Source organism: Carassius gibelio, chromosome B22 (genome assembly GCF_023724105.1).
Source record: "Carassius gibelio isolate Cgi1373 ecotype wild population from Czech Republic chromosome B22, carGib1.2-hapl.c, whole genome shotgun sequence".
NCBI lineage: Eukaryota > Metazoa > Chordata > Actinopteri > Cypriniformes > Cyprinidae > Carassius > Carassius gibelio.
In genome coordinates, this window is record NC_068417.1 from 9,921,366 (window position 1) to 9,935,786 (window position 14,421).

A 14,421-nucleotide genomic window follows, 5' to 3' on the forward strand; every position below is an offset into this window, starting at 1 on the left:
GCGGGACATAATCGCAGCATTTATCCAATGACCGTCTAGTTTCGAAGCGCTGAAAAAAAAACGTTCAAAGCAGCCCCATTGAAGTCAATGGACGTTGGGCTTCAATAGGGAAATGCACTGTGACGCTGCGGGAATGTATGAGAAGGAAATCGAGTCAGCCAACCTGCTATATGTAACTGATTCTGAACGAACTCGTCTTTGAGATGAACGTTTTCTAATGCATTTTTAGTCAATAAAATGTTAATACAATAGTACATATTTGACCATTAATTTTGTGACATTATAAGGGTTGCCGAGCTTCCCTTGCAGTCTTAAAGAAATCGCCACTGGTCTACAAATGGTTTAACCAAATTGTAGCACTTCAGTATTTTGTATGTTGTGTAATTTCTAATGCTAAGATTGCAAACCTGTCTTTATATTTTTCATAAGTGTTTCCATTTTATCTTGTTTTAATATTATTCTGGAGAAAATGAGCTTGCTGGGGAAAGACTTAAAAAAATACAAAGTAAGAAAGTTAATAGACACTTTTTTGCTGAAATTCATTGTGCTGTTGTTGTTAACATGCGTGGTTTATTTGCTCTGCCTTAGGATTGAAAGTGTCCTTTAACAGGTGAGGAAGTAAGTGGAAGCTGGTGGAGCTGCTCGAAGAGGATGTAAAACTCCAGAGAGAGAGAGAAAGAGGAGAGAAGCACACATGAGAGAGAGAGACAATTGTCAATAAAACAACCTAATTTTTAGCTTTTTTTTGACGGAAGTTAAAAATTAAATGAATACATTGTATACATTATTCATTTTTGTAGTGAAATGTATTTGTAAATGAGCCTGAGTAATTTCTGTACATTTTGTATTTTTGTTTTGCACATACAAGTGTGTAAATAAAAGAGAAGTTATTATGTACACTGTTAATTATTTTTAATACAGCTTATTTTTTCACAAAACATTCTTCTATGTGTAAAAATGTTTTGTCCTGTAAATATTTTTTTACACATTAAAACAAATTGTTCTATACATTACTCAATGTACTTTTTACAACTATTTACAACATCGGTTTGACATCAGAAAAACAACATCAGTTTTGAGCCCAGCCCTGTCTCTATGTGTTCTGGGCAACCTGTCCTCCAACCAATAAGCTCGTATAGGTCGTTTGTCCAAATCCCTGAAATATGACCCACCAGAATGTATACTTCAATTCCGCCCCCATCAGCAAAAGGTCATTTTCATATTAGTGTTTTGTACTCTTTTATTTGCGTTGTAATTTGGGTTCCGTGTAGCTCAGTTGGTAGAGTATTGCCTTATACGATGATATGTACACTATCATGGGTTCGATCCCAGAGAACAGATGTGCTCGTATAATGTACATGCTCAATAAATCATAATTTAGCATGATTTCTGTGAGGGTTAGGTTTAGGGGTGGGATTAATTTACCTGGCCTCAGTCTTGGCTAATCACCGTCTCCTCCATTATGACGTAAAACATAAAAACAAAAATGAGCAATTCTGGCTTCACCTATCCTGGCAGGATTGTCCTCTTCTCAGCTCTCCTATAGCACCATTGCTATGTGACAGAGCACTAATCGGGAACCTCTGGTGGAGGCTGAGTGTCCTTCATGCACTCAAGCTGCGTTTACACTAGCAGCGACTTTTGTCTGGCGTTCTCAATACTGGTTGCCTTGACAGCAAATCGGGTTTCTTATCGCTAAATACAAACATTTTGGACGAAAATTATTCAGATTATCAAAATCCATGTTGTTCGTTTTTGGTACAGGGGTGACAGCATCGATTTTTAAGTGCTGCTGGCACAACACCGGTGCACACAGAGTTATTGATAACTCTCAAAACAACAGGAGAGAGAAAATCTAAACATGATTTAAAAAGACAAGATGGTATCGGATCAACTCTTAAAGTTGAGGCTTTCAGTTTTGAAACCATACTAGATAGAGACTGGGAGTCATGAATAACATAGAGAGAGAAATACCAGAAAATGCAGAAATCAACCTTGCCAAAACAGAGCTGGTGGTTCCAGCAAACCCATCGTTTCATCACAATTTCACCATCAAATTAGGCACATCAACCATAACTCCTTCAAAAACAGCCAGAAACCTTTATTCAACTTCAATAAGATCAAGCCATTTCTTTTGGAACATGCTGCACAATTCCTTGTTCAAGCTCTTGTTCTCTCCAGGCTGTATTATTGTAATGCCCTCTTGGCAGGTCTTCCAGCCAGTTCTATCAATCCTTTACAATTAATCCAGAATGCGGCAGCAAGATTAATGAACTACACGAGTGACTGGCAACATGGGCACTATTTTCTCTAATACATTAGAAGCTGTAGCCCCCATCACTTTGAAAAGGTTAGAGAAAAACATACGGTGCCATGGTATAACAGTAATACTTACTCTCTCTCAAGAAAGAAACTCATACTCTTGAGTGCTAATGGAGAAAAACTTGGAACTTGGAAGTTTTTAGAATTGCATGGAAAAACAGTATGTCCAGCTATAGACAGGCACTAAAAACTGCTAGGGCAGAGCATATCCACAAACTCATAGAACATAACCAAAACAATCCAAGGTTTTTATTTAGCACAGTGGCTAAATTAACATATAACCAGACGCCACCTGATTCTAATATTCCATCAATGTTTAATATGAATGAATTTATGAATTTATTAACTGATAAAATAGACAGCATCAGAACTACAATAACAAATGTAGATTCTACAGCATCTAACACTTCAGTTTCATCCGTCACACCCAAAGATAAACTGCAGTGCTTTACAACTATAGGACAGGAAGAGCTAAATAAACTTATCACTGTATCTAAACCAACAACGTGTTTACTAGATCCTGCACCCACTAAATTACTGAAAGAGTTGTTAACTGTAGCAGAAGAGCCACTTCTCAACATTATTAACTTGTCGTTATCTTTATGTCAACTCCCAAAACCATTCAAGCCTGCGGTTATTAAGCCTCTTATTAAGAAATTAGATCCTAGTGAACTGTAAGGGGAAATTATAGGCCCATTTCAAATCTTCCATTTAAGCCTAAAATTTTAGAAAAAGTTCTGTCTGCTCAATTAAGCTCCTTCATGCAAAAAAAATTATCTGTATGAAGAATTTCAGTCAGGTTTCAGGCCCCACCATAGCCCAGAAACTGCACTTGTTAGAAATAGCTTGGGTTAAACTAATTACATTTACTTTGTTGTAACAGCAGCTACTCTAGTTATATCTCTATTTGTGTCTCTGTATTGCCACGAGATTTACATCCCGTGGTAACTAGGATATACACAAGCTCCAGTCTGGAACACCTGAGAAGAGATGATGCTGACCCCTCAGATGATGCTAACCCGGAATCAACATACAGATCTAGCAAATATTGCTACTTTATATGCAATCACATAAAAAATTGCTGTTAATAATGTTCATCATCTGGTTCTCTACGTCTTGTATTAATTCTTCTGAAAATTCCTTTTATATGCACATAAACTAACAGTCACCACTTATAAGCCAATCACCAATCTCGGACAGTAATCGATTTAAAATGCTAAGAATCGAATGAATCACGATTTCCATAGCGATTAAATGCTTTCAAAAAATATACACATTAAATTACTAAAAGTAAGAATTAATGGAGACCTTGAAGAGTGTTCGTGCCTTGCATCTCTCCTTCACACTCTCCATTATTAGTGCCCGAGACTGTTGCAGGATGCACTTATGAATCGAATTGAATCGTTCTAAATTTGCAAAAATCGTTCGTGAATCGAATCGAAAACCTATGATTCGTGAATCGAATCGAATCGCTGCCTACCCACAGATTTACAACCCTAATGATTCCACATCACGGTAGAATAAAGACACAGATAGTCTTCACTAGCCCATAGCCAGAGAGACTTATTAAAAATAAACGGGAGAGAGGAGCAGCAGCCAAACGTGCCAAATCTTTTAATAATAAAAGCATGCATATGGATCTGCACACCTCTTTTCTCATTGGCTCCATAACAGTAATCTTGGGGAAAGGAAGTTGCAATAATTAGGTGCCAATCATGGCCAACGTGAACTAATGAAAAAAAAAAAACATTAATTTCATGAGATTTCTCCCCCACTGTCCATTGTTTTACTTCAAAGACAGATTAGAATTTTGTGATTTTTTTTTTCTGAAAAACCAAAAGTATAAATAATGCAGATTTATTTACATTGCAACCTTTGCTCATATTTCCCCAAATGTGCCAATATTAGTGGAAGGCACTGAATTATTATATTTTTTACCATAAAAATAATACATATTTTACATTTAATATGTGGTTTTATGCTTAATTAAACACATCATTGGATTAGTGTTTATCCAGTTAGTGTTTCACAATCAATTATTTTGTTCGACTAATCCTTGTTGAGCTAACATGTATCAAGTGAGTCTGTCAGGATATACTAAGGACTCAGAGGTAAGGTGAATTCGGTACAGTGATTTATTAAGTGAAATATATACAAGTGCGGTGAATCCGTGCTTCCAAGTGCTCGTAGAATCTTCACTGAAGATATAGGTGCTCGGATGATCACATGGAGTGGGACATCCAGGCAGGTAAGTTCGCTAAGTTCCCTTTTAACGTCAAAGCGACAGTGCAGATCATTCACTGGCGTTCTCTCAATCCTTAGATTCCAAAGATAGTAACAATCACAGGAGAATCATAGGTGATATCAGCAACCATAGAATCACCGGAGCAGAGTTGATGATCAGCAGTCCTGAGGGCAGCAGAGCAAAGACACAGGTTAGAGTAACACCAAAAGGTGAGTATAAGTTACATCAGGCAAGGAGAGCTTCAGGAGACAAGTGTGAAGAGACTGTTCCTGTTGGAGGATTGACGGGGATCTGTGGTGCGGGTGAGTGATTTTATACTGTGGTTGATTGGATTGCGTGATGCATGGCAGTTGTGGTTGGTTAGTACTCCGGTGACGTGGATCGTTGCTGATTGGCAGGGGCCGGCTATGCCCGATCCCTGACACTACCCCCCTCTCCAGGGTCCGTGCCAGCGGACCTAACTCTCCGACATCGTGGAGGTCTACCCCTAGGTCATGGAGCAGGTTTTTCTGGGTGCTGAGCATGAAAGTCTGTGAGCATCTCTCCTCGGGGCCATAATCCTCCCAGTCTATGAGGTACTCCAATTGACCGCCACGACATCGGGAGTCTATGATCTCTCGTACCATGTAGATGGGCTCGGCTTCAATAGGTGGCAAAGGGGGGTCTTCTTCAGGGACCGGGTCTGCGGAAGGAATAAGAACAGAGGGGTGATGTGTTTTTAGAAGAGACACATGGAAAGTTGGATGAATCCGATACTGAGCAGGTAAACTTAACCGGTAGGTGATGGGATTTATCTATCTCTCTATAGGGAAAGGTCCAATGTATTTAGGGCTTAGTTTCTTGCAAGGTTGTCTCAATCTAATGTCTCTGGTTGATAGCCATACCAGTTGCCCAGGCTGGTAGGTAGGATGTGGTCTTCTGTGAGCGTCAGCGAAGTGTTGGTGACGATTTACAGCTTGCTGGAGATGTTGATGAGCCTGATCCCACACTCTTTCGCTCTTCTCAAACCAGGTATTAACTGAGATTACCTCTGAAGGTTCACCGGACCAACGAAACAATGGTGGTTGGTTGCTTAGGACACATTGGAAAAGGGTAAGGTTAGTAGAAGACTGACGGAGTGAATTTTGAGCATATTCTGCCCAAATGAGATAGCGGTTCCAGATGTTTTGGTTTTGATGACAGAATGTTCTGAGAAATCAGCTTATATCCTGTATTTTCCGTTCAGTTTGTCCATTGGCCTAAGGGTGATAACCGGAAGTGAGACTTACCGTAACATTAAGTAGAGAGAAGAATGCCCGCCATTCTCTGGAGATGAACTGAGGTCCTCAGTCCGAGACAATATCCTCTGGGATTCCGAAGTTCCAGAAGACATGCTCGAAAAGCATTTCAGCAGTTTCAAAGGCTGTGGGAAGAGCTCGCAAAGGGATTAGTTTACAGGCTTTAGAGAATCGATCAATGGCTATAAGAATGCAAGTTTTTTCATCAGAGGGAGGAAGATCAGTGACAAAATCAACTCCTATGTGAGACCATGGATGATGTGGGATAGGCAAAGGAACTAGTTTTCCGGTAGGTTATTCTCTAGGGACTTTGGTGATTGCACAGAGAACACAACCCTGTATGAAATCTTGAACATCCTCATGCATCCATGGCCACCAGTTCTGTATCGAAGCTAAAGTCTTACTTACTCCTGGGGGTCCTGTGCCAACTGAGGAATGTGTTTGTGAAATGAGGGCTTTGCTGTGTTCCACTGAGATGAAGATCTTGTCTTGGGGACATTGTGGAGGTGGAGGTTGGTGATGAGCCCCTTTCTGGAGCATTTCATCCAAGTCCCATTGGATGGGATTAACAAAGATCTTCATGGGTAAAATAGTTTCAGGGTCTTCGTGGGTTTCTTCCTCATTATGAAGATGTGACAAGGTATCTGCTCGGGTATTCTTTGAGCCTGGATGATAGGCGATTTGGAAATGGAATCTCGTGAAAAATAAAGCCCAACGGGCTTGTCGTGGATTGAGTCTTTTGGCTTCTTTAAGGTATTGTCGGTTCTTGCGATCTGTTAGTACCAAAATGGTTGTCTGGCCCCCTCTAGCCAGTGTCTCCATTCCCCCAAAGCCAATTTGACTGCTAAGAGTTCCCTGTTTCCTATATCATAGTTAACTTCTGCGGGAGGCAATTTCTTAGAGAAATAGGCGCAGGGCATGGGTTTAGTGGAGTTTTCCGGACATTGGGACAAAATGGCACCAACGCGAGTAGTAGAGGCGTCCACCTCGACAATGAACTTCTTTTCAGGGTCTGGATGTTGAAGGAGTGGAGCTGTGGTGAATGCTGTCTTGAGCACTTGAAAAGCCTCTTCTGCTTCAGGTGTCCATAGTAAGTTCTTGGGTTTTCCGTTTAGGAGTGAAGTGAGGGGTGCAGTTAGCATGCTGTAGTTGTGGACGAATTTGCGGTAAAAGTCAGCGAAGCCAAGGAATTTCTGGAGCTCTTTTACTGTATGCGGAGTAGGCCTTGATGTTATAGTGTGCATCTTCTTGTCATCCATCTTAACTCCGTCCTGGTTGATTATATATCCCAGGAATTCCATGAATTGTTGGTGAAATGACCACTTTTTAGCCTTTACGTAGAGAGATAATTCTAGTAATCGTTGGAGCACTTGAGCGACATGACATTGATGGTCTCTTTCATTAGAGGAATAAATCAAGATGCCCTCAATGTAAACAAGTGCAAAGCGGTTTAAGTACTCACGGAGGACCTCATCCATGAAACTTTGGAAAACAGATGGAGCATTTACAAGACCATACGGCATCACCATTTACTCGTAATATCCAGCAGGGTTGATGATAGCTGTCTCCAACTCATCTCCTTGCTTAATCCTCACCAGGTTGTATCATGCACTCCACAGATCCAGTTTAGTGAATATACGAGCGTCTCGAAGCTGTTCGAGAGAGGAGGGAATTAGTGGAAGAGGATAGCTGAATTTGACCATAATCTTGTTTAAAGGCTCTATAGTCAATGCAGGGTCTTAATCCTCCATCCTTCTTGGAGACGAAGAAGAAGCTAGACACTGCTGGAGAAGTGGATGGATCTCATATGAACCCGATTAGCTTGTTGCATGAACTTTTCCAAACCGAGAGTGTCATCATAGATAGCCAATTGGAGACGGAGAGTAGAATTTAATCCTCTTCTATAGACAGACAATAGAGCCTTCTCTTTCCATCCACTAGCTGCCGCTAATGTGCGGAATTCGAGAGAGTATTCTGAGACGGTTTGTTTTCCTTGTTTTATAGTTAGGAGCTGATCACTGATGGAGGAATCTCCTATTTCTCCACTTTATTAAGTGAAATATACAAGTGCAGTGAATCCGTGCTTCCAAGTGCTCGTAGAATCTTCACTGAAGATATATGTGCTCGGATGATCATATGGAGTGGGATATCCAGGCAGGTAAGTTTGCGAAGTTACTTTTAATGTCAAAGCCACAGTGTAGATCGTTAACTGGCGTTCTCTCAATCCTTAGATGCCAAAGACAGTAACAATCACAGAAGAATCATAGGAGTGACCATAGAATCACCGGAGCAGAGTTGATGATCAGCAGTCCTGAGGGCAGCAGAGCAAAAACACAGGTTAGAGTAACACCAAAATGTGAGTATATGTTACGTCAGGGAAGGAGAGCTTCAGGAGACAAGTGTGAAGAGACTGCTCCTGTTGGAGGCTTGATGGGGATCTGTGGTGCAGGTGAGTGCTTTTATACTGTGATTAATTGGATTGCGTGATGCGTGGCAGGTGTGGCTGGTTAGTACTCCAGTGACGTGGATCGTGGCTGATTGGCAGGGGCCGGCTCTGTCCGATCCCTGACAGAGACAAGTGCTTCACTTGCGGTCATTTGTTTAAAACTGTCATGACTGTTGCTCCTTCTGTTTCTTCTTCCACTGTCCACTGTCCACCAGAGGTTACCATTTCCCATTCTCCCGGTCTCTTTACCTTCCTGTTCACTGTTCACCTACTCACACACAGACACACCTGTTGCCCATCCTGATGGCTATTTATACACTGTAATTATGTCTTATCCCTGTTTCTGTTCTGATATCTAGATGTACGTTACTCTGGTTTTTCCCCTTCGGGGTGGATTCATTTTTTTTTTTATTTTTACTTTTGTTTTGTATAAATAAATATCAGTGTGTTCACTTACAGAGCCGTGACAAAAACAGTCAATGCTCTACGAAATACAAAATTAGTTAACCCTTTAGAAACTGAAAATACAGTATTGTTCAAAATAATAGCAGTACAATGTGACTAACCAGAATAATCAAGGTTTTTCGTATTTTTTTTATTGCTACGTGGCAAACAAGTTACCAGTAGGTTCAGTAGATTCTCAGAAAACAAATGAGACCCAGCATTCATGATATGCACGCTCTTAAGGCTGTGCAATTGGGCAATTAGTTGAATTAGTTGAAAGGGGTGTGTTCAAAAAAATAGCAGTGTGGCATTCAATCACTGAGGTCATCAATTTTGTGAAGAAACAGGTGTGAATCAGGTGGCCCTTATTTAAGGATGAAGCCAACACTTGTTGAACATGCATTTGAAAGCTGAGGAAAATGGGTCGTTCAAGACATTGTTCAGAAGAACAGCGTACTTTGATTAAAAAGTTGATTAGAGAGGGGAAAACCTATAAAGAGGTGCAAAAAATGATAGGCTGTTCAGCTAAAATGATCTCCAATGCCTTAAAATGGAGAGCAAAACCAGAGAGACGTGGAAGAAAGCGGAAGACAACCATCAAACTGGATAGAAGAATAACCAGAATGACAAAGGCTCAGCCAATGATCACCTCCAGGATGATCAAAGACAGTCTGGAGTTACCTGTAAGTACTGTGACAGTTAGAAGACGTCTGTGTGAAGCTAATCTATTTTCAAGAATCCCCCGCAAAGTCCCTCTGTTAAAAAAAAGGCATGTGCAGAAGAGGTTACAATTTGCCAAAGAACACATCAACTGGCCTAAAGAGAAATGGAGGAACATTTTGTGGACTGATGAGTAAATTTGTTCTTTTTGGGTCCAAGGGCCACAGGCAGTTTGTGAGACGACCCCCAAACTCTGAATTCAAGCCACAGTACACAGTGAAGACAGTGAAGCATGGAGGTGCAAGCATCATGATATGGGCATGTTTCTCCTACTATGGTGTTGGGCCTATTTATCGCATACCAGGGATCATGGATCAGTTTGCATATGTTAAAATACTTGAAGAGGTCATGTTGCCCTATGCTGAAGAGGACATGCCCTTGAAATGGTTGTTTCAACAAGACAATGACCCAAAACACACTAGTAAACGGTCAAAGTCTTGGTTCCAAACCAACAAAATTAATGTTATGGAGTGGCCAGCCCAATCTCCAGACCTTAATCCAATTGAGAACTTGTGGGGTGATATCAAAAATGCTGTTTCTGAAGCAAAACCAAGAAATGTGAATGAATTGTGGAATGTTGTTAAAGAATCATGGAGTGGAATAACAGCTGAGAGGTGCCACAAGTTGGTTCACTCCATGCCACACAGATGTCAAGCAGTTTTAAAAAACTGTGGTCATACAACTAAATATTAGTTTAGTGATTCACAGGATTGCTAAATCCCAGAAAAAAAAAATGTTTGTACAAAATAGTTTTGAGTTTGTACAGTCAAAGGTAGACACTGCTATTTTTTTGAACACACCCCTTTCAACTAATTGCCCAATTGCACAGCCTTAAGAGCGTGCATATCATGAATGCTGGGTCTTGTTTGTTTTCTGACAATCTACTGAACCTACTGGTAACTTGTTTGCCACGTAGCAATAAAAAATATACTAAAAACCTTGATTATTCTGGTTAGTCACATTGTACTGCTATTATTTTGAACAATACTGTAAGTGATTGACCATTATTGTGTGTTACAGTGATAAATATCACTGAATTAAACTGTGAATTGTGAACTGTTAAAAAACGAGCACACAGAACGGTGTTGTTAATCTAAAAATGTTAAATTACATCGAGTTTGAGTCCTGGCTCACAGAGCTTTCCCAGTCTCATTCCCCTTTCTCCCACTATGCTTCCTGTCCACCTATTGTCCTATCAGCATATTGTCAAAGGCATAGAACACCAAAAATAAAATCTTGGTGAAAAAAATAATAGTAATACATTACAATGCCGCTGATGATAACTGATCTTTGAAAATTTACGATCTGATCTGGATTGTGATGACAATCTGACATGTACTTCAGAAAATGGAAACAGATTTTGATGCTCTCTGACAATCTACATAATGAACTGGAGGAGTCAGTTGTACTCTTGGATAAGTGCAACACCTCTTCCTTGCATTTACATTGTTTGGTACCGTACCAGGATCTTCATTTAGGAAGAATAACGAAGAAGTTGCAACATGTTGCCAAATACGGTAACCCATACTAATTTGTGCTCTGCATTTAACCCATCCAAGTGCGCACACACACAGCAGTGAGTAGGGAACAACACACAACCAGAACAGTGGACAGCCATTTGATCCAGCACCCAGCACACCTCATTCGTGGTACTGAAGAAAGAGGAGAGTGCTGTACATTCACTCCCCACAACTACAATCTCTGCTGGTATTGAGACTCGAACACACAACCTTCGGGTTGCAATCCAATTCTCTAACTATTAGGCCATAACTGCCCCTCAGAAACAGTCAAAATTTCATCAGTAAACACAACCTTTGCCAATATCACCAATCAGATCTTGAAATAGTAGCTTTGGCAGCTTGTTGGATGGTGGGAGTGGGCTAGTTTTATTCCTCTTTGAAATTCTCAAAAAAAATCCTGAAATGAAAAATTATATGAAATCACGTCTTTGTAATGCAATTTACACTAGCTAGGAAATCCATAATCCGGTAACAGAAATAATGTGCACTTCAGTTAAAATATCAGAGTATCAGAGGAGTAGGAGATGCATTTTATACAGTCAAAGACTGAAAATTACAGCATTGTGATTTGATATGTTGATGACAAATTTGTTAATCCAATGTTAATCCTTTCTGACTAAAGGATTTTATTCCATTTATTACATGGTAACAGAACAGAAAGAACTTAAGTCATAAAAACACATTTCAGACTCACCATCCAGACGCCAGAAACACAAACAGAACCAAACAATCCAAAACATCTTCAATGGTTTCAGTCCAAAAATCATATGAAAAGACAGATTCTTCAAAACTGGTTTAGTAATAAAATGACAGATGAGCTGATGTGAAGCTGATCTGCAGTAAAATGAAGTGAAACTCCACCAACATCTAAAATAACTGCTCATCTTTAAGTGTTAATGCATGTGACCATCTAGCATGCTTTTTGGCTGTTTATTTCACACCCTGAACATTGTCAATTTGAGCTCAAGAAGGTGTCAACTTCCTGTACATCAGTAGTGTTATTTTCAGTAGAAATAAACTGACCCATAATATGTGAAATATTTCTTAAAGTAAGAGTTTCAACTTGTCTTGAGATCCTGAGAGTGTTTGACTCTGCTCTCTCCTGAAACTGTCTTCAGCTCATTTGTTCTTAATTTCTTATCAAATGTCTCAATTATTTCTCCTCTCAGACTGATTTCAGAGTTTCTCTGATGGCTTTTGGAGCAGGAACAGATCACCCGCTAGAACTGTGTGTAGAAAAGTGTTCTCTGATATCTTCACATGATTAATATTAACTATACTGATTATGCCGCTGATGTGACGCTATATATGTTTACTTTGTTCAAACACTGCATTATTTCTTAAAGCTGCTATTAGAGTATGTGAGAAAGTTTGTAGGAAGTTTCATGGCAAAAATATCACTTTTTTTTAAATAACACAATTCTTTATCATGTTTTTGTTTTTTGTTTTTTTACAAGTTACAGCCAAACTAATTCCCTATGATAAAGACAAAGCCTTTTAAGGTTAACAAAATGTGAAAAAGTATGGCGGATATTTAGGCCAAAGTGGATGAAGATAATCAATGTCCTTATTTTGTATTATTAAAAAATCAGGACAAAGATAAACATTACAAATACACAATATATACAAATAAAATAGTGTTTTAGTTTCAGGTACAATAGGTGTATTAAGCAGGAGCAGTAAAAAATAGAATGAACAAATATGAAAATAAAACACTATATACATTGATTCCTATTAAAGCAACTGTATTAAAGCTTTTCAGTCAAGAGTATTGAGTGATCCTTCTCTTTGTGTTTGGCGTTTTATTAACATTAAAGGAATAATTCACCCACAAATGAAAATAGGCTAGTGTTTTATTTTTTATACCTTCATGTACTCACTCAAAAGTTGTTTTAAACCTGAATGAGTGTCCTTCTTCTGCTAAACATAAACTCTATTTTAAAGGTTTTTTTAAACTATCCAATCAATGTAAATGAGCAACTGTTTGGTTATCCAGATTCTTCAAAATATCTTCTTTTCTGTTCAGCACAAGAAAGAAGTTAGGTAACACTTTATTTTGATAGTCCACTTTAGACATTCTACTAGCAGTAAGTAACTTTGCAACTACATGTCAACTAGCAGTTAGTAGAGTATTAGTAGACTGTCTGCTTAATATTGTCTAATACTTTCTTTGTCAACTTATTGTCAACTAATACTAAGCCTAAACCTACCCCTAAAACTAACCCTAAACCTACCCTAACAGTCTACTTTGAGAGTTAGTTGACATGTAGTTGCAAATTTCTGAGATTTAGTTGATATGTAGTCGACATGTAGTTACAAAGTTACTTACAGTCAGTAGAATGTCTAAAGTGGACTATCAAAATAAAGTGTAACCAGAAGTTAATATAGGTTTGGGGCACCATGTGAGTGAATAAACAATGACAGAAATTACATTTTAGGGTGAACTATCCCTTTAATTACAGTCGGCAGCATGTAGCCTATTGTCCCTTTAAGACCTGCACGCATCTGATATACAGACATGCATCTGTTTCTTTCAGTTGTTTACTTTCACTTTAGACATATCCAAAGTCTAAACTTAAACCTTGTGTGTTTTGACAGTATAAGCACAAAACATAACTTAGTTCAATAATCAGGAACAATTTGACAGGCTTTTTCATTTTCATGCATTAGATTGGATTGTGCTCAGAAAAACTGCACGTCAGAAAAGCACACAAATGAAACAGTTAAATAACCAGTAAGGCTTTAAAGCAAATGCAAAAAAATTTACTTCTGTGAATAAGTGCAGTGTCCTGTGAGAGTAACTCTACCGCTGTGTTAACATTGATGTTAATGTCCTTTAACTTATGTCACAGAATATTAAGATGAGGTCAAGCATGGGACCCTTTTTGCGAGCTTTTGCTTGTTTTACTTGTTTTTTTGTTGTTCTACATGATGGATGTTGTTTGTATAACTGCCTACGACAGACACACACTTCTAGACATAGGTTCCTACATCGCGAAACTCAAACCAAACTTTGAGGTGCTTGATGCCGGCATCCCTGTCAGACTCAGACGTCATCACCTCAAACCTCCTGTCCCAACCATTTTGCTGGCTAACGTATAGTCACTGGAAAATAAACTCTGTGGACTGCGGGCACATATCTCATACCAATGAGAAATAAGGGACTGCTGCATTATTTGCCTCACAGAAACCTCTATGTCTGGAGAGGTTCCAGACTCAGCCATCGAGCTTACGGGGTTCTCCAAGGGAATTTACAGTGGTCATAATCACAGCTGTTTACATTCCTCCTCAAGCTTACACAGACCAGGCACTCAAGGATCTGTATGGGAAAATAAGTGAGCAGGAAACCGCATACCCAGATGCGGCGTTTATTGTTACGGGGGACATTAACAAAGCCAACTTCAGAACAATAGCTCTGGACTGCACTGGTCCTCTGCCGGGATGCCT

The 14,421-nt window shown here is 39.3% G+C and overlaps 3 protein-coding genes across 6 annotated transcripts in view; all 3 read right to left on the reverse strand.

Moving 5' to 3' along the window:
- The window catches only part of LOC127987321 (uncharacterized), a 157,037-nt gene extending 145,328 nt beyond the window's left edge, over nt 1–11,709 (reverse strand). The window contains exon 1 of the mRNA XM_052589602.1: nt 11,669–11,709. The gene's annotated coding sequence lies outside the window, so the exon portion shown is untranslated. The remainder of the gene's footprint in view (nt 1–11,668) is intronic.
- Nucleotides 1–14,421, reverse strand: part of LOC127987320 (uncharacterized) — a 214,835-nt gene that overhangs the window by 130,164 nt on the left and 70,250 nt on the right. The gene's annotated exons all lie outside the window — the stretch shown is intronic.
- The window catches only part of LOC127987304 (uncharacterized), a 232,118-nt gene that overhangs the window by 99,504 nt on the left and 118,193 nt on the right, over nt 1–14,421 (reverse strand). The gene's annotated exons all lie outside the window — the stretch shown is intronic.